Source organism: Castor canadensis, chromosome 9, assembly GCF_047511655.1.
Source record: "Castor canadensis chromosome 9, mCasCan1.hap1v2, whole genome shotgun sequence".
Classification (NCBI taxonomy): domain Eukaryota; kingdom Metazoa; phylum Chordata; class Mammalia; order Rodentia; family Castoridae; genus Castor; species Castor canadensis.
The window spans coordinates 135,423,541-135,442,466 of record NC_133394.1 but is presented as its reverse complement, the minus strand read 5'-3'; the positions used below and the strand labels follow the sequence as shown (position 1 = coordinate 135,442,466).

At 47.1% G+C, this 18,926-nt stretch overlaps 1 long non-coding RNA gene across 1 annotated transcript; it reads left to right on the top strand.

Annotated features, from left to right (window-relative positions):
* Nucleotides 1-6,965: 6,965 nt before the first annotated feature.
* On the top strand, nucleotides 6,966-17,396 carry LOC141411002 (uncharacterized). The gene is made up of 4 exons (XR_012435855.1): nucleotides 6,966-7,103; nucleotides 7,272-7,306; nucleotides 13,464-13,568; nucleotides 15,770-17,396. It is a non-coding gene; the product is annotated as an uncharacterized lncRNA (long non-coding RNA).
* The last annotated feature ends 1,530 nt before the right edge of the window (nucleotides 17,397-18,926 follow it).

Sequence of the window (18,926 nt, the reverse complement as noted above, 5' to 3'; positions counted from 1 at the left end):
AGGATTAAGTACTGGGGGGGGGGAATAAAGGAAAGGTTGCAGTTTCAAATGGCGCTGTCAGGAAAGAGGCCTTTGTGATGATGACAGCATGAAAGCAAAGATGGGAGGGAGCTAGGTATGCCAGTATCTGGGGGAAAAGCTTTCCAGCCAGGGGGAATAGCAGCTACTAAGGCCCCGAGGCACACCTTTAGCAGTCATTTCAGAAACTGATGAATACCTACTCCAAAAATCTCTAAATTTTCTCCCGCTGTTAAATGGTTCCTGCAGCACATAAAAGATCATTTTGTTTTTACAACTGAAGGGACACTGCCTGTAGTGAGCATGACAGTGGTCACGAGGCAAAGGAATATTTGGGGTCATATTTTATTTGTTTCATGTCTGTCAGTTCCTTTGGCCTGGCACAAGTTCCCGCGCTGAGCGCAGACGTGAGAATCTGGTTGAGTTTCAACTTCTCCAACCGGAGGTAAAAGAATATCCACCTCGAAGCACCCTGGTGAGGACTGGGCAAAAATACAAGACTTTAGCTTGCACGTTGGTTAAGTTATTCATATCATGTACATATATGTGGGTATATTATGCATTTCATGTGTGTGTGAAGACAGAAGTTTCTAACAGCTCCCAGGAAGACAAGCAAATTGCTGGGCATCAGTGGCTCACGCCTGTAATCCTCGCTACTAAGGAGGCAGAGATCAGGAGCATCATGGTTCGAAGCCAGCCCAGGCACATAATTCCCAAGACCCTATCTCGAAAAAACCCATCACACAAAAAGGGCTGTGGAGTGGAGGATGGCGGAGTGACTCAAGTGACAGAGTGCCTGCCTAGCAGGGTGAGGCCCTGAGTTCAAGCCCCAGTACTGCCAAAAAAAAGGCAGAACAGACAAATCATTTAAGAATTCTGCTGTTCAAATCAAGCATGGTGGTGCTCCCTTTTCTCTGCTTGTTAGTTGTGAACCACTCCACCACAATGGCTGACGTCTCTGAAAGTATCCTTGAAGGCTGACAACTCTTTCTAGCTGGAGGCAGGAACGGGACCCCAGTCAGAACCATGTGGAACTGAATTCTGACAACCCGAATAAGCCTGCAGTGGATTCTTTCTGGAGCCTCCAGTAAGTAGCAGAGACCAGCCAACACCTTGATCTTGGCTTTATCAATATGTCAGCAGAATATCTGGATGAGGCATCCTGGACTTTTGACCTACACTGCTATGAAATAATAGATTTGCTTTGTTTTAACCAAGAAGAAGAAGGAGGAGAGGGAAGAAAAGGAGGAGGAGGGGAGAAGGAAGGGAGGGCAGAGGGAAGGGGAGGGGAGAGGAGAGGAGAGGAGTGGAGTTGAGTATGGTGCAATGACTCCCCCAAGTCATCAGGATGCCTGGTCCTCCCTCCACCATCTCAGTCATCAGCTCGTGGCTTTCACCGTCGCGCCGTGGCTCCATGGTGGCAGCAGCCTTGTTTCACCTTCAAGCGGAAGTTCAAGGAGGGAGGAAGGCACTTGTGACTTGGCGACACGTTCATGGCTTCGAGTGTTTTACAGTGTCATTGCAGACGCCAGTCCGTGGGCGAGGCTCAGGGAAGCCCTTGCCTGGCATGCACTAGGCCGTGTTTCATCCTCAGCACTGAAAAAAAAACATTTAAAGATTAAAAAAGAAATAAAATAAAACCCCTGTCTTTCACTAGACATTCCAAAAGTGGTTGATCCATTTGCGCCTTGGGGTGTGTATATGCATGCATAAACACACACGTAGATAGATGTGGACCGTGTACCATATATGTACATATTTTATTAATAATGCATATTTAATAATACATTATTACATTCATTATTATACACTTGGCTCTTTGTACCCATGGATTCACCTGGTCAAGAATCAAAAGTATTTGAAATAATTTCTAGAAAGTTCTAAAAAGGCAAATGTGGAATTTTCCTTGTGTCTTGACTCCATGCAAATGAAGTGACATAGGGATCCTCTAGAGATAAGCAATCTAGAGATGATTTGAAAGATTTGGGAAGACGTGCAGAGGTTATATGCAAATCCTACACCATTGTAATTGCCCTTCTTTTTTGATGACACTGGGGTTTGAACTCAGGGCCTCGTGCTTGCTAGGCAGGCACTCTACCATTGGAGCCATGCCTCCAGCCTACACCGTTTTATATAAGGGGTTGAGCACCTGTGGGTTTGGTGTCTGCCAGGGCTTCTGAAAGGAGATGGCTTTACATCTGTTCACCATGCCACAGTGAAAGTCCCTGAGACGCTGGCTTTGTGCATAAGCCAGGTGACTTCCTTTGGAGCAACTCTGAATAGAACACATATGTGCTTCTAAGATTTTTGTTTGGGCAGTACTGGGACTTGAACTCAGGGCTTGCACTTGCTTGGCAAGTGCTCACACATCCAGCCCCTTTTTGTTTTTGTTTTTGTTTTTGAGACAGGGTCTCACCATGTAGCTCAGGCTGGCCTCAATTTCTTGATCTTTCTGCTTCAACCTCCCAAGTGCTGGGATTACAGCTGTATACCACCATGCCCCATTTCTAAGATGCTTGTTTTTTTTTTTTTTGCCAAATTGCTCTTGAGATGCTAGTCCTTCTCCTGGAGTGGAGTGTAAGTAACCCACCACGATTACCCACCCCCACCGCCATGCTGGCCGTGAGCAGCGCTGTTTATTCAATTGGCTTAACTCATTTATTTTATAAATGAAAAGTAATACTTTATGGTTTTAATTTGTTAGGTTAAACACTTTTTACATCTTTGTGTTCAATTTTTGTTGTTTTTGTTGTACTGGGGTTTAAGCCCAGGACTCAGCTCTTGCTAGGCAGGTGTTCTACCAGCCCCTATGTTCAAAAGTGTTGGTATAGTTATAAAAGGTTTATAAGGTAACTTCAAAATCCAGGTGTAGTGGTGCATACCTGTTACCTGTAATCTCAGCGTGAGGAAGATAGAAGCAGGAAGATCACAAGTTCCAGGTCAGCCTGAGCTACATAGTTGAGACCCTATTACAAAAAACAAAATAAGATGGGGACCAGTGGCCAGATCTGTAATCCTAGCTACTCAGGAAGCAAGATCAGGAGGATATTGGCTCAAAGTCAGCCCTGGACAAATAGTTCAAGAGACCCTATCTTGAAAAGACCCAACAAAAAAGGGCTGGCAGAGTGGCCCAAGTGGTAGCACTTGCCTAACAAGCATGAGACTGTGAGTTCAAACCCTAGACCTCAAAAAAAAAAAACAAGTAAGTAAACAAAAACTTGAACGACCTTTATCCTTCCAGCTGCAGTAAATCATACTCAATAATTAGCAGATAATGTTGGCTGCAAAATAATTTATCCGTGCTGCAGTCCTTAGCATCTAACACTCTGTGTGCAGTCCTATCTATGGTTAACACCCACATCATTTTAATCTATTAGATTAGGTTAATATCAATGATAAAAAGAAAATAATGACAGCATACTAAAGTTATAGTGTTTTATGACAGTTTGGTCCTTGAGAGATCAAAGAACAATGATAATGTAATTTAGTGAATCATCTTTACAAACATGTCAATTACACCTTTGTATGGATACACACACATATTTATTTACACTAAAAGCTTATTCTTGTGTTTCTGAAATCCACTTTAACTGGGAGACCTTGCTTGGCCCTAGTTACTGGTCCAAGCCCTCCCTTGCGCTTAGGCTCCAAGAAGGTGCCATGGCTTAAGAGTTCTGCTACTGTCCCTGGGGCCGAGCTGGCACATCCCTGTTACCCCTGCCTCTTCATTCCATCTGCAGAGATTCCATCCAGAAGGAAGAGTTTCAGGGACACAGTCTTAGGCTCAGACACCATGCCTTCTTTTAGCTGGCTTCATGATGGATGGCAAGTTGCTTACACTGGGTGACACTGCTTCTTCGCTGGTAACACAGGAACTGGATACACCCAAGTGTCAAGGTTGGGAAGTTTGCCTGAGATGAGGCAAGGCCAGGTCTGGCAGACTGTGGAATCTCCAGGCAGCAGGGTTTATGGAGGTAATTTCTTTGGTATTCAGTTCAGTGTTTACAGGAGCAATCCCAAAGCTGGGGACAAAAACCTGAGATTGGGAGTTCTAGTTTGGACTGGCACAGGATTAGAGCCCTTTAAAGGGAGTCACTTCTGGTTTCCTCTGTATGTTTCCCTCTGGTGGTGGTGGGGATTAACTGGATCTACCAGCACAGCTGCATGTCAGGGCAGCAGTCTGGGACCCCGAGCCCACCCTGGTTCCCAACAGACCCAAGCAGAAGTAACAGTTAAGACATCACATGCTTTTCTCCAGGAGCAAACAGAACCCTTGACCAAGGTGTTCACAGACCTGAAGGAGCTCCAGCTCCTCATGACTGGAGCCTCAGTCAGGAGGCAGAGATTGGTCAACACTTCCCAGGCAGGTGAGGCCAGCGAGGCCATCTGCCCCCCTCCTGTCTCCAGATGCTCAAGGGGCTTTGGCAGTTTTCTGGAGAAAGATCTTGCTAACAGTGAGGCAGGGAGAAATCTTAAAGAAGCAGAGCACAGTTAGGGCTTCTGACAAGCAGGGCTGCTGTCATTAGGACAGGTGGTGTCTCCTCCCTTGGTTCCTCACTGAAGCCATTATCATCTGTCTGACTGGTAGGTGTGGTCCGGGAGGAGCGCCCTCTGGCTTGTCTCTAGATTAGAGTGTGAGAAAGACAAGCAGATATTAAAAGGACTGGTTGTTTTTGTTTTGTTTTGTATTGGCACTGGGGTTTGAACTCGGGGGCCTCCTGATTGCTAGGCAGGCACTACACCACTTGAGCCATGCCCCCAGCCCCTTTCGTTTTTAGGTTATTTACTTATTTATTTTTACCCAGGTCACCCTCCTACTTATGCCTCCTTTGAAGCACTTTCCATCTCGTCTGGGTTATTGATTGAGATAGGGTCTCTCTAGGTGGAGTGGCTCAAGAGGCAAAGCACTTTCCTAGAAAGTGTGAAGCCCTGAGTTCAAACCCCAGTACCGTCTCCACTCCCCATGCAAAAAAAGAAAAGAGAGTCTTGCTAACTTTTTCTTGGAGTTGGCCTTGAACTGAGATCCTCCAGATCTCTACCTCATGAGCAGCTGGGATTACAGGTATGAGCCACCATGTTTGGCCCTTTTATCATTATTTTAGGTGCACTTCTGCTCCTCCTTAGGTTTTTAAAAAAATGTTTACTGTAATACCGTTTGGTGTGTTTGCTGGCAACACCCTCATAATCCTGATGTTTCCTGTATCTAGCGACCACGTGATGTGATCGTGGCCCAGGCTGCATCACACATATGCCACACAGCCGAGGAGTGCCGTGCGCACCACCATCTGGGTTTACGATGTTAGCGCCACAATGAAATCACCTAATGAGGCATTCCTCAGACACAGCCTCATCCTTAAATGACACATGGCTGTATATGTCTTCTTTCTCATATGCATTCATTTTTATAAATGCACACCGACGGACTTAAAAATGCTCATCCTTGTCACCTTACAATCATCTCATGTGACAATAGCTGAGTTTATTGAGTGTTGTGGACCAGGAACTCTCTGTAGCATTAATAGATACGAACTTCTTCAGTCTTTTTATTTTGGTGGTGACTGGGATTGAACTCAGGGCCTCCTACTTGCTAGGAAGGCGCTCTTCCACTTGAGCTGCACCCCCAGCTCTGAGCTGATTGAAATTTCATTGGGAAGAAAGGAGGAGGAGACTGGTGTGGACGTGTAGGATTGCTGCGTGAGGATTAGCTGGTTGACGTGGGTAGAGCATTTAGAACTGTGTCTGCTGCTACTGTCTTCATGGTCTCCAATTTACAGATGGCCAAGTGGAGACAGGCCAATGGAGGCTGACTTGCTTAAAGACCAGGATGATGGAATCAAACCCAGACACCCGAGTGTGAAGCTCTTTCTCTCCCGTGATGCCGTTCACCTCCCATCTTTTGGAAACACTACCTAGAGACAAGGTCCCATCCTGCCATAGGAGGTCCTGGCTCTTCGTCACCTAGTTGCGCAGGGGTGAGGCATGATAACAGCTTCTCTGTCAGTGAAGGAGAGGTGAGGTGTTTGGAGAGGTGCGGGAGCCCCCCTGATAAGTTGCTCCATGAAGCCTGGTGAGGGACATTGGGGAGGATGCTGCATCTTTGTTCCTAGTGAACCAGTCTCAGAGGAAGGAGAACCTATGTCACCACCATCCATGCAGTGCAACCAGCTGCTCCAGCTTCAAATTGAGGCATTGACAATGAGAGATGCACTAGAATATTCTACATGCCTGGCTCCCAGGGAGGCGTGATGGGCCTCTAAATCCAACCTGGTCCAAGGGTGCAACACCTAATCCTCTGAAAGAGGTTGTAAATGAAATTTTTGATCTTCAAATGATCTTCTGACCACCCAGAGGCCCCTGTTCGTATACGGGTTGAACATCCCTAATTTGGAAACAAAAAATGGGCAGGGCTCCAAAATCTGAGACTTTCTGAGCACCGACATGATGACAAATTCCCATTCTTGACCTCATGTGATGGGTCACAGCTAGAATGGAGGGCACTAAAAATACTTCATAAGATTATCTTAGGGTCGGCACCTGTAATCCTAGCTACTCAGGCGGCAGAGACCAAGAGGATCACAGTTCAAAGCCAGCTCCAGCAAATAGTTTTTGAGACCCTATCTCTAAAATACCCAACATAATAAAGGGCTGGCAGAGTGGGTCAAGAGGTAGAGCACCTCCCTAGCAAGCACAAGGCCCTGAGTTCAAATCCCAGTACCACCAAAAAGAAAAAGACCATCTTAAGCCTACGTGTATAAAGTTTATATGAATCATAAATGAGTTTCATGTCTAGACTTAGTCCCAGCCTCCGAAGATCTCATTATACAGCATATGGAAATATGCCCCAGTCTGAAAAATAAAAATCCCAAGTCCCAAAGACTTCTGGGCCCAAGCATTTCAGATAAGGGTTGCTCAACCTGTCCCAACATGCTGGTTTGGTAAGTAAAACAGTCCCATCTCTTCCTTATACAGACTCCTCGAGGATCTCAATGTGTTCTGGGGCTCAGTTGGAGTCAAATAGACCTGGAAGTGCCTCTCTGCCTGCCTCGGGTGTCGGGATTTGGCTTACCATTAATTTAGATTTGCAGGTAACTCTAGACAATGGGTAGTCTGTGCTGCATGTATTTTTCAAATATTCAGAAAATGCTTTTGTTTCTAGAGAACCCTGCTTCCCTCTCCTGCTTTGCGGAAAGAGTATTAGTCACAAAACTTCACTTAGAATATGGTTCATTCTCTATTTTTATTAATTTTTGTAGTGCTGGGATGCAGCCCAGGACGTCGAGCAGGCTAGGTAAGTGCTCTACCACTGAGCTGCACCACCAGCCCTAGGATCCGTTCCTTTCTTCCTCCCTTCCTTCCTCCTTCTTTCCTCCCTTCCTCCCTCCCTCCTTCCTTCCTTTCCTCCTCCTCCTCTTTTTTTCCTCCTCCTGCCTCAGCCTCTGGAGTTCTGGGCCTCCACGCACTCCAGAACACGTTGGTAGTAGAATTTCACCCCGCTGATTGATGGGATCTTCTCACTACCAAATCCAAGCAGAATGGTGTTGTCAGAGACCTCTGCTCCCCTTTGTCACCTTCTTCCAGAACAACCCTGAGGACTCCTGCACCTTGCACCTTCCAAACTCCGGTAAGAGTTTGGTTCTTACCAGAGCCTGCCCTGAGGGTTGTCCCCTTTCCCAGACAAGGAGGTGAGGCCACCTCACCTAGTGAACAGAGAGGAGAGCCCGAGAGGGCCAAGCCCTTGCTTTCATCTTGAGAGTTTGTGAAGGGCCCTATGTGAGCTCATGAGAAGCCCATGGGGCCTGGGCTCAGAGGATGTCACCTGCTGCTTGCCCTTGGGCATGTCTCCAAGTCTCCCTAGTCTTCAGCGTCCCTACTGATGAAAGCCAGGTGTCAAATGGCAATCCCCAAGGTCCCTTAGCCCTAAAATGTTATGATTCTGTGCAATCTTCATGCTGTGATTGGGACTACACCCATTAATCGCCAATGCCAAGTGCACCCATGTGCCTGGTAGCTCCTTGTAAATGTTTATTGAGTGCATATGAGGAAAGAGGCAGAGCAGGTCTCTTCCACAGTGGTAATGAGCACTTCCCTACAATGGAGCCTACCGTTTGCGTCAGGTTGAGAGAGGCCCTTTGGAAGGGCCTGGAGCTAGGGTATGAGGGCAGGATGGCCAAGGGGAGATTGGTGGGACAGAGTTCCCAGCAAGGAGACCTCCTGGGAGGCTCTGCTCTCACTGCCTGGGTGGGTGCTCATCTCCCCATGCTCAAAAACCCACCCTCTTGCTGCTGGACTGTGCAGTATTCCTGGACTGCCACATGTGAGAAGACAGCTTTCCCCCAGCGTTGGTGCCTCTGAACTTACTCCCTGAAATGTTCTCTCCTTCCTCCTTCTGCCTTCTCCATTGCATTTGTACTTTCTTGCCTTTCTTCCCTGCTGGGGACCAGTGGACAAACCTCTGGGTGCAAGGAACCCTTTCAAGAAGCCAAGAAGAAAACACCATTCTTTTTTGCTTTTTAAGTCAGTCTACTGAGATGTAGTTTGCACATGGTAATACAGGGTCTTCCTCTGTAGCTCAGGCTGTCTTTGAACTTGTGATCCTCCTGCCTCAGCCACCCACCATGTTGAGTTCTTACTTTTTTTTTTTTTCAGTGCTGGGGATGGAATTTACTGAATTACCTCCTGACCCCCTAGCTGTGTCTTTTTGAAAGTAGGTATATTTACTTTTAAATAATGAGGCAGCTGTGATTTTTGTGTGTTTTTCCTTCTCTTTTTAATCATACTTTCACTGACTCTACTACAAATGTCTGGAGAGAAGCTGCTATTTTAAAATTATTTGCATTCCATACTTCTCATTCCAAGAACGGTCTAGGACAGCGGTAAAGTCACACAATCAGTAAAGCCACTGTGAGGACTTCCAAGAGGAGGAGGCACTTGTTCACTCCGCCGCCTCAGAAAAATGTTTAAATCTTCCCATAAATGGCAAGAAGGGACTATGGTCACCTCCTCCTCTCCACCTAGATTTTACCAGCTGTTAACATTTGTGCCACACTTGCACCCTCTGTGCTGCAGACAGGCACAGAGTTTTGGTTTGTTTCTGCTGAGCCACTGGACGATTACTTATGGACATCAGGACAGTGTCACCCTGCTTTCTTCAACACACAAATGACAACAGAGGTCTTTTCCCTTGTGCCCACACCGATTGTCACACCTGGTCACTCTATCATGGACACAGTGCTACTATCTACCGTCTTGTCTCTAACTGGGAAAATTGTTCTTCTCCAGCTGTCCCACTGATGGCTTTTATGGCCGTTCAGGCTCCCATGCAGGGTGAGGTGTTACATTTTATTGTCTGTCTCTTACAGCCTTCTTTCCTCTTAAACGGGCCCCTTCCACCCTCAGGCTGTGTGTGTCTTTGATGACTAACATTCTCCAGTGTCCAGGCCAGTTGCTTTGCACAATGTCCCCTGGGTTTGTCTTGTGGACAGGCGCCGGGTAAACACTTCCTGAAGAGAGAACCACGGGACAGAGGCTCTGTCCTCAGCATGTAGCTTCAGCAAGGCCTTCAGGACCTTAGGAAGTTTCCACTGACAAGAGGAAAACAAGGCCCCACTTTGCATTTCCTTTGTTGTGAGGCTCTTTGAGTAGATCTCTTCAGCAAGGTGTTATCAGGAGGGATTGATTAAGAATTATGGTGCAAGATGAAGGGAGAACTCTATGAAGTAGGTTGGGTGACTGAATAATTGTTAATGATGGTTGGTGCTGGAGCTCTAAGAAGGAGTGTGTTTTGGAGACATCAGTAAATAGGTTTAAAAAACCCCTATTCTTCAGGTTTTGGTTAAATGCTTCTCCTCCTCCTCCTTCTCTCTCCTTCCTCCCCCTCTTCATTATTATTTGAAGTGCTGGGATACAACTCTGGATCTCAAAGGGACTCTATCCTAATTTGCCATGTAACTTGGTGGGAAATAGGACTTGATGTATAAAACTTGACACAATTGTGCACACGGGGAGCTGTCTTACAGCCCCAAGTCTCCACGTTCCCGCCTCACTGTGACCCAACACCTCCTGTCTGAAAGGAATGTCACTCCCTGCCATCTTCTCCATCTCTCTCACCCCACACATTGGCTCTTTCACCTTTCTAATTCTTAGCTCTTATCACCTCCGACCTCCTAGCTATTGATTTGTATGCTGACTCTTGGGGGTGCCCTCCTTACGCAATGAGCCCCATGGGGACAGGGATGTCTGTCTGTCATATCTGCTGCTGTATCCCCCACACCCAGTCCCAGTACAGACACAAGCATGTATGATGTCCATGCATCTTTACTGAGCAAGTGAAGGGACAGGTGAATGTCTCTTTCTCCCACAAGCCAACTGTGACCCCAAGCTATAGGGAAGGGTTCCCTTGTCTTCTATTCTCGTGACCAAACAGCACCTCTGCTGCTACCATCTGCCCTACAGGGCTCCTTCCACCTGGTACCAGTCCTCACTGTCAGTGGTGGTAGCAGAGGGACCCTGCCTTCCAGGGAGACCAATGGGCCGCTGTTCCCACAGGCAGAGGTCCTGACACCTTTATCCTCATGGAGTAGAAATGGTGGGGCCCTGGGGGCCACATTTTCTCTTATCTCCCATCCCATTGGGCCCTCAAGGACAAGTGTCCGCTTGTCTTTTAATACAACAAACAAATCAAGACAGTGATTTCTGAACAACCCAAGAGTGTCCTCACATTGGATCTGCAGACCGCTCCGGCCTCTGTCTGCTTCAGGACAAGCCCTGTGCTGTCTCTGGGCAGGGAACCTTCAGCATACCTGAGAACAAAAGTCAGCAGGAGCCACCAGTATTCCTCACCCTCCTGGACCATGACCGTAAACAGGGAATGGGCGGCCATCATAAAATTTTCCAAGAACCACTTGCTTCCTTTGGGCAAGTTTCTTAACCCAGTTAGTGGAGGGTTTCTCTTCCCTCTGTATGGGGAGTATTTACTGTGTGTGCTTCTTACAATGAGTGGAGGTAGGATAAGTAAATGTGGGGCAGAGAGGTGCTTAATATTAAGGACAGTGATATATCACGGTGCTTGCCTTTTGTTAAGCAGCTTTGGTTCTGTAGACCATGCTTAGCCTGCTGCTACCACACCTCACCTAAGCATCACAGCAGCCCTGCTCCATAGGTGCCACTGGTAGCGCTCTTCTGCAGCTGTTACAGTGACTCTTAAAGGAATATGCTTCAAACTAAGCCACACAGAAAGCAGGAAGGAGCCAGGCCAATGGCTGACTGCCCAACCCAGGACTAGGTTCTAAAAATTTTTCTTATTTTGAACTCAGGACCTTGCACTTGCTAAGCAGGTGCTCTGTCACTTGAGCCATGACCCCAGGCTTGAAATTCTGAATTGCTTTTCTTTAGTCCTCTTCAAGTAAGTGACATACCTCCATGAATATGCATGCATATCTTGCATTGCAGATGCATGTATGCAAATTTATTCATATGTATTCATATGTGTGTGCACCTGTTTATGTATATGTGTAACATATATAATACACACACACACACACATACACACACACACATATATGTATATGGTGGTACTGGGGTTTGAACTCAAGGCTTCATGCTTGGTAAACAGGCATTCTATCTCTTAAGCCACTCCACCAGCCCTTTTTAGTGTTAGGTATTTTTGAGATAGGGTCTCACGAACTCTTTGCCTAGGATAGCTTTGAACCATGATCCTCCTGATCTCTGCCTCCTGAGTAGCTGGGATTACAGGCATGAGCCACTGGCGCCCAGCTATATTTATATATTCTTTTCTGGGAAAGATGGCCAGAAGAACTGGTGAGAACTGTTGTCATCTCTTTCCATTCTGGGAACCTGGGCAGGTGACTTTCTCCTTTGGGTCTTAGTTTCCATCTGTAGGGTGCCAAGAATTGACTTGACTCCCTGCCCAGCCCAGGCCACACTCCGATTGCTCTGGCCACTTCACCTCTTCTGGGAAGTCCTCTTGGCAGCACTGAGGCAGGCTTTGGCAACAGCACCCAAGGCATCATGGCATCCAGCAGACTCTAAGCCTAGCAGATGTTGCAGTGAGTGGAATGGCCCTGGTTTTGGAGAGGAAAGAGAAAACAGGCTAGGGACTGGGTGGGACTTACAGGACGAGTCTATTCTCAGTTCGTGTGGGTAAGTCTAGACTCTCCTGCTTCAGCCTCCTGTGACCATATTCCTGTGTCACCTTGGGCAAGTCTCTAAGAGACCTTATTCAGTGATGCTCTGTCATGTGTGAGCAGAGCGCCATGCATCCCTTCACAGGTTGTGGAACCCAGAAGACTGTGTATGTAGAAATTCCTTAAGACTACAAAGTAACAAATACACACAAATCATTCTGAATTCTGGCAAAGTCCAGAGCACCATATAGGGACTTCCACATCCTTTACAACTCTGATTTGATCTCAGCAGATAAAAAATAGCACTGATGCTGCAGGAACATGGGCATCTTTATTCTTGCTTGAACTAGCCACAGGGCCTTTGCATGGCTATCTACATACTCTTCTCCCAGATATCAGCATGACTTGGCCTCTTATTTCATTCAGGTTCTGCTTAAAGTTCTGTTCATCAGGAAGGCCTTCTCTGACCATGCTACTTAAAATACAGCTGGTGCCCTTCCCACCCTGGCTTTGTTTTCCTACATGGCCTTTAGCCCTACTTCCCACGTTGTACACCACTCATTTCTCCTTTGATGCTCTCACCAGTGTGGAAACTCTTTGTGAGCAGGGCTGTGTTGGGTCTCTGCTTGTCCCCAGGGCTGGCATGGACTGATCTGTCTCTTGGTATTTGTCACACAAATGCTAGAAGAGACAAAGGGCCTGACTCAATCCCTCAAAGGCACCAGCGCAACCAGGAAGGCCAGCTTCCCAGCTCAGCTCCCAGCTCCTCCCCACTGCAGTGCCTCTGTCCAGGTCTCTGGAACAAGAAGGAGGTTCTGGGTTTGGATAGCCAGTGCTCTGAGTGCTCACCTTGCATTGGGGCTGTGTGGCCCTGAGACATCTCTGATCTCCCACAGTCCTCCAAGCCACTTGAGTTCAGTGTCCCCTTGGAAACTAGTGATTTTCTTCCCTCCCACTGACCACTCATGGTTATCAATTAATGCAAGATGTATTAACTTTCCATGGTGACCACAGCACTGTGCTGACGGCAGTGGGTAGTTTAGAGAACTGTGAAGTGACTCTTGAACCTCAAGAGTAGCGTAGAGGGCATGTGGCTAAGGGATGAAGGGGAGGGGACAGAAAGTGTGGGTTCCAACTCTGCTTTTACCACTGACTGGCTGTGTGACTTGTACAAGTCACTTAAACTCACTATACCTTAGTTTCTTTATCTGAAACACGGGACTATTGACAGTACCTGATGCACGGGTTGCCATGAGTTCATGCATTTATTTTTTTACGTTGTTGTTGTTGTTTTTGAGACAGGGTCTCCCCATGTAGCCCAGGCTGATTTGGAACTGAGGACTCTCCCGCTTCAGCCTCCTGATTGCTGGGATGACAGCAATAGGCCACCACACCCAGCCTGGTAAAGTAAGTTCATCACAGTTGCCATGCCCAGCCCTGGCAACTGCCAGATGAGCTTTGGTTATTGGTGAATTGTATCACGAGGAGGCTGATGCATCAGTGGATAAAAAGTGAGCTAGCACGTGGGCCGGACAACTCACACACGTGTAGAAGGTACATCTGGAATAATAGAACCTGTGCTAGGAAGGCCCACGTGGACCTGAATCTTTGCTTATCAGAGTGTTCAAGAAGATTCAAGCAGACACCAGTTCCATTCCTTATCAGTGCCTGCTGCTGTGCAGAATTCCTGCTGGGAGCAAAGACTGTTCCATGGAGTTGGGAAATGGCCAAGAGGTCAGGACCACCCCCAGCTAATCAGAAAGACTCCTGACAGTGCGAAGGATTGAGTTGCCTTAAAAAAATATGACAGGAAATTCACTATAGGAACGCAGAGGGAAAAGCTGAGGATAGCTTTAGTCAAGGAATGTGTTGACCCTAGTACTCTGGGACTCATCTTACAACCAATGCCACAGAATCCTAGGGACCCAGCCTCTCAGGGGGCCTGAGAGTGTGGGGCTTCTGCCCACACCCTTGTTTCTACACCATCCCCCACCAGCCACCCCTTCTCTTCTGGAATGGTGCTAGGATGGCCAAGTTCACTGTTGCACAGGAGGCAGGCTACTTTGCTTTTGTTCTGTTCAGTTCTCCCTAACAGCCCTATTTGCTTCCTCCCAACCTCAGGCAGACATAGCCCCCCACTTCTCTCTAATTTTGCTGGGACTGGACTGTCCCAGTCCCAGTAGAGGGAGTGTTTTATAACAGGCCCGTGTTTGGGAAAATCAATACTAATGGCAGTTTAAGTATTTTTTAAAAACAAGAAATCCACAAGTCAGATGCTGGTGGTTCAAACCTGTAATCTTAGCTACTCCAGGAGGAGGAGATCAGGAGGATCAAGGTTCAAGGCCAGCCCAAGAAAATACTTCTTGAGACCCTACCTCAAAAATATCCAACACAAAAAAGGCTGGCAGAGTGGCTCAAGTGGTAAAGCACCTGTTTAGCAAGCATGAGGTGCTGAGTTCAAGCTCCAGTATCACCAAAAAAAAAAAAAGGAGAATTTCTTTTTCTTTCTTTCTTTTTTTTGCAGTGCCAGAGATGAAACTTGCTTAGCAAGTGCCCTACTACTGAGTACATCTTCAGCCCTTGGTTTTTTGATTCAGGATCTCCCTAGATAGCCCAGGCTGACCTGAAACTCTATGTAGCCCAAGCTGGCCTCAAACTCACAGTCCTCCTCCCTCTGCTCCTGAGTGCTGGGATCACGAATATGTGCTACATCATCAAGCATTTAACCAGGCTGTGGGAAGTGCTAAGTCCAGCAGAGGCCTACAAATTGGTTTTCTTTCTCAACTCCTGTTACGTGGTTTAGAAGCACACTCATGAGAGGTGACTGTAAAATAAACGATTGAGACTTTTTATGGAGCTGCAGAGGAGGTGAGGGCAAAGGTGGCTTCCAGCAAATGGCACTGCAGAGCCAGGGCTAGGATGCAAAGTCTGAGAAGGTCCTCACTCTAGGGACCCTGTCACCCCAGCCCCTGCCTTGTCTCCAGTCTGGCACTTTGCGATTTGGTGCATTAAAATGAGTCATGTGGCCTTCAAAGTCACCACCCTTTCATGCAATGTCTTGATTTCTCACATTTGAGCACTCATTCTTGAGAATTACCTCCATAGCCTGAAGGGGAATTTTAATTTCTGTGTATCTTTGGGGATGGCAAATTTGAATATTTATTATTTGTTTATTTTTCTGGTACTGGGGGGTTGAACCCAGGGCCCCCAGCTTGCTAGGCAAGCACTCTACCCATTGAGCTACACCCCAGGCTTAATTTTTAGAAACACGTACCGAATTTGTAATCAGGTGCTGGGACTAAGAGGATTAGAGGAGCCGTGTTCCCATATTCCGGTCAAAAGTAGATTTTCCTGTGTGTGCCTTGTAACTTGGACTTGGAGTCAGCCCTGGAAGAGGCATTGCAGAACGTGTTTTGAGATGCACAATACTTTCCAGCTGGAAACATATTCTCGGAATGTCGTCCCCCTGAAGTAACACTCCTTCTACTATGAGAGGTTTTGAGTGTTTACTCTAAAAGTCACCCTGATTACTTTGCTGTTCAACTTTGTATTATTGAGTTACAGTAAATGGAAACTGTTTAACTTATCTTCAGCCCCTTTTCTTACAGACTGGAAGGTCTGGAGAGATTACCTAAGAACATGTTGCAAAATGCAGACATATTTGTTGTATGATTCCAAGAGTTGACCCGTAGGAGAAATCAAAGGGAACGAAGACATCTTAAGTACTCTTTGAACTTCATTTCTCTCCAGATTCCGTTCAAATATTTGGTCTTGAGGAAATCCAATGTAAAGAGTGCTTCTTGGTGAGTCGTCTCAAGCAAAGCATTGGCTGAAATACTCTGAAGGATTCTTCTCCCAACACTTCCACTGCTAATCAGAAATGCTCTTAGCAGGGAAATGAAGTAAGACTGGCAGTCCTCGCTGGACAACTGGTAAACCACAGTCCCGAGAATCGGACCTGTTGACTTCTCTTGAGATTGGGATGGTTCTGCCAAAGACTGAAGAGCAGAATTCCTGCGTTCCACTCCTCACAAGCATCACATCCCCCGGGTCCTGCACACTTGCGTCACCTACTCCAAAGCCCTCCCCTTCCTGCATCCCAGAAAACTCAGACTCATAGATCAATAGCTATGATTGAGTCTAAGCTGCTTCAGGCCCAAGTTCTGCTGGCCACTTCCTGATGTGAGAGTCCCCAGTGGGAAATTGCCTCCAGCTGTGCTTCTCCACCCCTTGGGTTTCCAGGAAACCATCGTGTAGCAGATTTCAAAGAATCGCAGGCTTCGGACCCCTCTTATTAGTCTGAAAATTGGAGCCTTGAGTACATTTTCACATTCCCTGACAATTAATCTTCTGATAGCAGCGATATTGTTGATTGCTTTATGGTTTTGTAACTAGGTTTGGTGGCTTAGAATTGGTTCTTGGTCAAGATCAAAGAATCGTGGGCCTTGGGGATTCTAAGAGAAGGAATTATCCTTGAAGGGAGGGAGTGGTAGAGGGAAGGTCCAAAGGTTTCTGTCTGACAGGGAAAGGGAAGGGGAACAAACACCCTCTGAGTACTTACTACAGGATGGACAGGACACATGACACTCTCCCAAGTGATTTTCCGTGTATTTCTATTTGATCCACTGCCCTAAGAGGTTAAGGTTCTTTGCTCTTTTCAGGGGATGAGAATATGAAGACTCAGAGAAGTTAAGAAAGTGCACAAAGTCAGAACCAGCAGGTGGCACAGACACAGCTTTAAGTCAGAGTCTCACTGAAGCTGGGACTTGAGGGAGGGGTGGGGAGGGAAGAGATGGTGGCAGAAGTGGACGGAGGGTGGAAATGAAGAACTTGTGTGGATGTGATGCTTTGTGAGGGGAGCCAAGAGAAGAAGCAGGAAAGCCCCAAGTAACTCTCCTACACTCGACAGATTGCAATTCAAGCTAGGTTTTATTCAGTATTTCAGCTGCATGAGGATAAAGTTGTGGAAACAAAGAGCTATTTAATATATAGGCCATTGTAAAGCCCACTTACTAGGTTTGTGTATTAGGTTTCCCAGCAGGGCTGAGATAAAGGTTACACAGGAAGGACTTACTTCTCCTTTAACCTTTGACCTCTTGGTAGCAAATTAGCAGAATCCCTATCTCAGCTTCTTCACTTCCTAGCTAGGTGACATTGAGCAGCAGGTTTCTTGACCTCTCTGGGTCTTCATTTCCTCATCTTAAAAGAGGATAATAATAATAAAATAGTACCTAAGAGGCACACCATGAGTATTTATTTACTGGGCATAAATTGAATTCTGTGGCCTATGGCCTAGGGTGGCCTGTGGGTTCTCTTCCCCTCACTGATGTACAATTTGAATTTGAGGCAATTTGAATACAGACTCAGTTCACTGCACTCTTACTGCCGTGACAGGAAAGAAGGGGAGATGTGCTTGCTCCCCTGAAGCCACGGTGAGGAGAAGCCAGGTCCCAAAACCACACATATCCCTCATGCGTGAAGTCCACATCTGTGTCTCCCAGACCGGCATCTTCAGACCCTAGACCATGTCTCATCTTAATCTGGTGGCTCAAGGGACCTTGGCCTGGCCTGGTCTTTGCTGCTCGTGTAACATCCCCTATTCCCAGCACCCTTCTGCCTCCCTCTAGAGTAACTCTGACTATCCTTCAGGCATCAGTTTAGGGGCCACTTCCTCCAGGAAGCCCCCATGACTTCCTCTAAACAGGAAGTTGCTTTGTCTGCTCTGGGTTTCCCTCTGTTCCCAGCTCCCTCTCTGGGCCAAGATTGGCACATCACAGTTAACTTTCTTGTTTAGCTCTTTCTCCTCCCGAACTGTAAGCCTGGGCCAGAGACCCTTCTCTGTCTCACTCACTCTTGGAGTCCCCATGCCTACGGTGCTGGGATCACGGGGTGGGGGGCAGTGGATGTTTGTTGAATAAATGAACAAGGGAAGAGCAAGGGCAGGGTGGCCTCCAGCTCAAGCACTAGAGGCTAGAACAGCCAGGAACTTCGAGGAGAAGGACAGACCAGAGGGCCCCCTGATTGCCTCTGTCCATGACATCCCCACTGTGGCACTCATTCTTCTCTGCCTTCCAGCACGGGGTTGTACTTAAGCAGATAGAACTGGGAGAACAATGCTCTGTGCTACCAGAACAGTTTGCCCTGTGGGGATCCCAGCCACCACTGAGGGTTTGAGTTGGGTGGCACCTGGAGATCCCTCAGAAAAAAGATGGTAGTCTCAGGGCTCTATGAGGGCTGATAAAGAGGCTGAAAAGCTCATAGGAAACTAAGAATAGGAGAAAGGCAGAGCAGACTCACTGAAAGCAGAGCAGTAAGGCATCTGTATCCAAGATAGCACCAGAAAGGTAGGCATGGTGTTGCATTCCTATAATCCCAGCACTCAGGAGGCTGAGGAAGGAGGATAAGCAATGGGAAGTCTGTGACATGGTCCTCTGTCCCACATCATGACATCATGACATGATATTGATCACCCTCCTGGAGCCAGGGTGGTCAAGATGAAAAAGACATAATTTGAAATCTCACGAAGGGCTTTGACATCCATGCGATGATTTACATGAGATAGTTTTGACTCCCTGGGAAACAAAGTATGGTACAAATTTAGGCTCTGTCACTGGATGGCCCTTCTGCCAATAAATCACCCCAGCTAAGGAAAACCTCACTTGGCTGTGTGGGTTTGGAGTGGAATATCCTGACCCAGTGTGGACTTGGTTTAACCGTGTTGCAGACACCTACCTTAAACCACTTTCATCACAGGGCCGACACCCT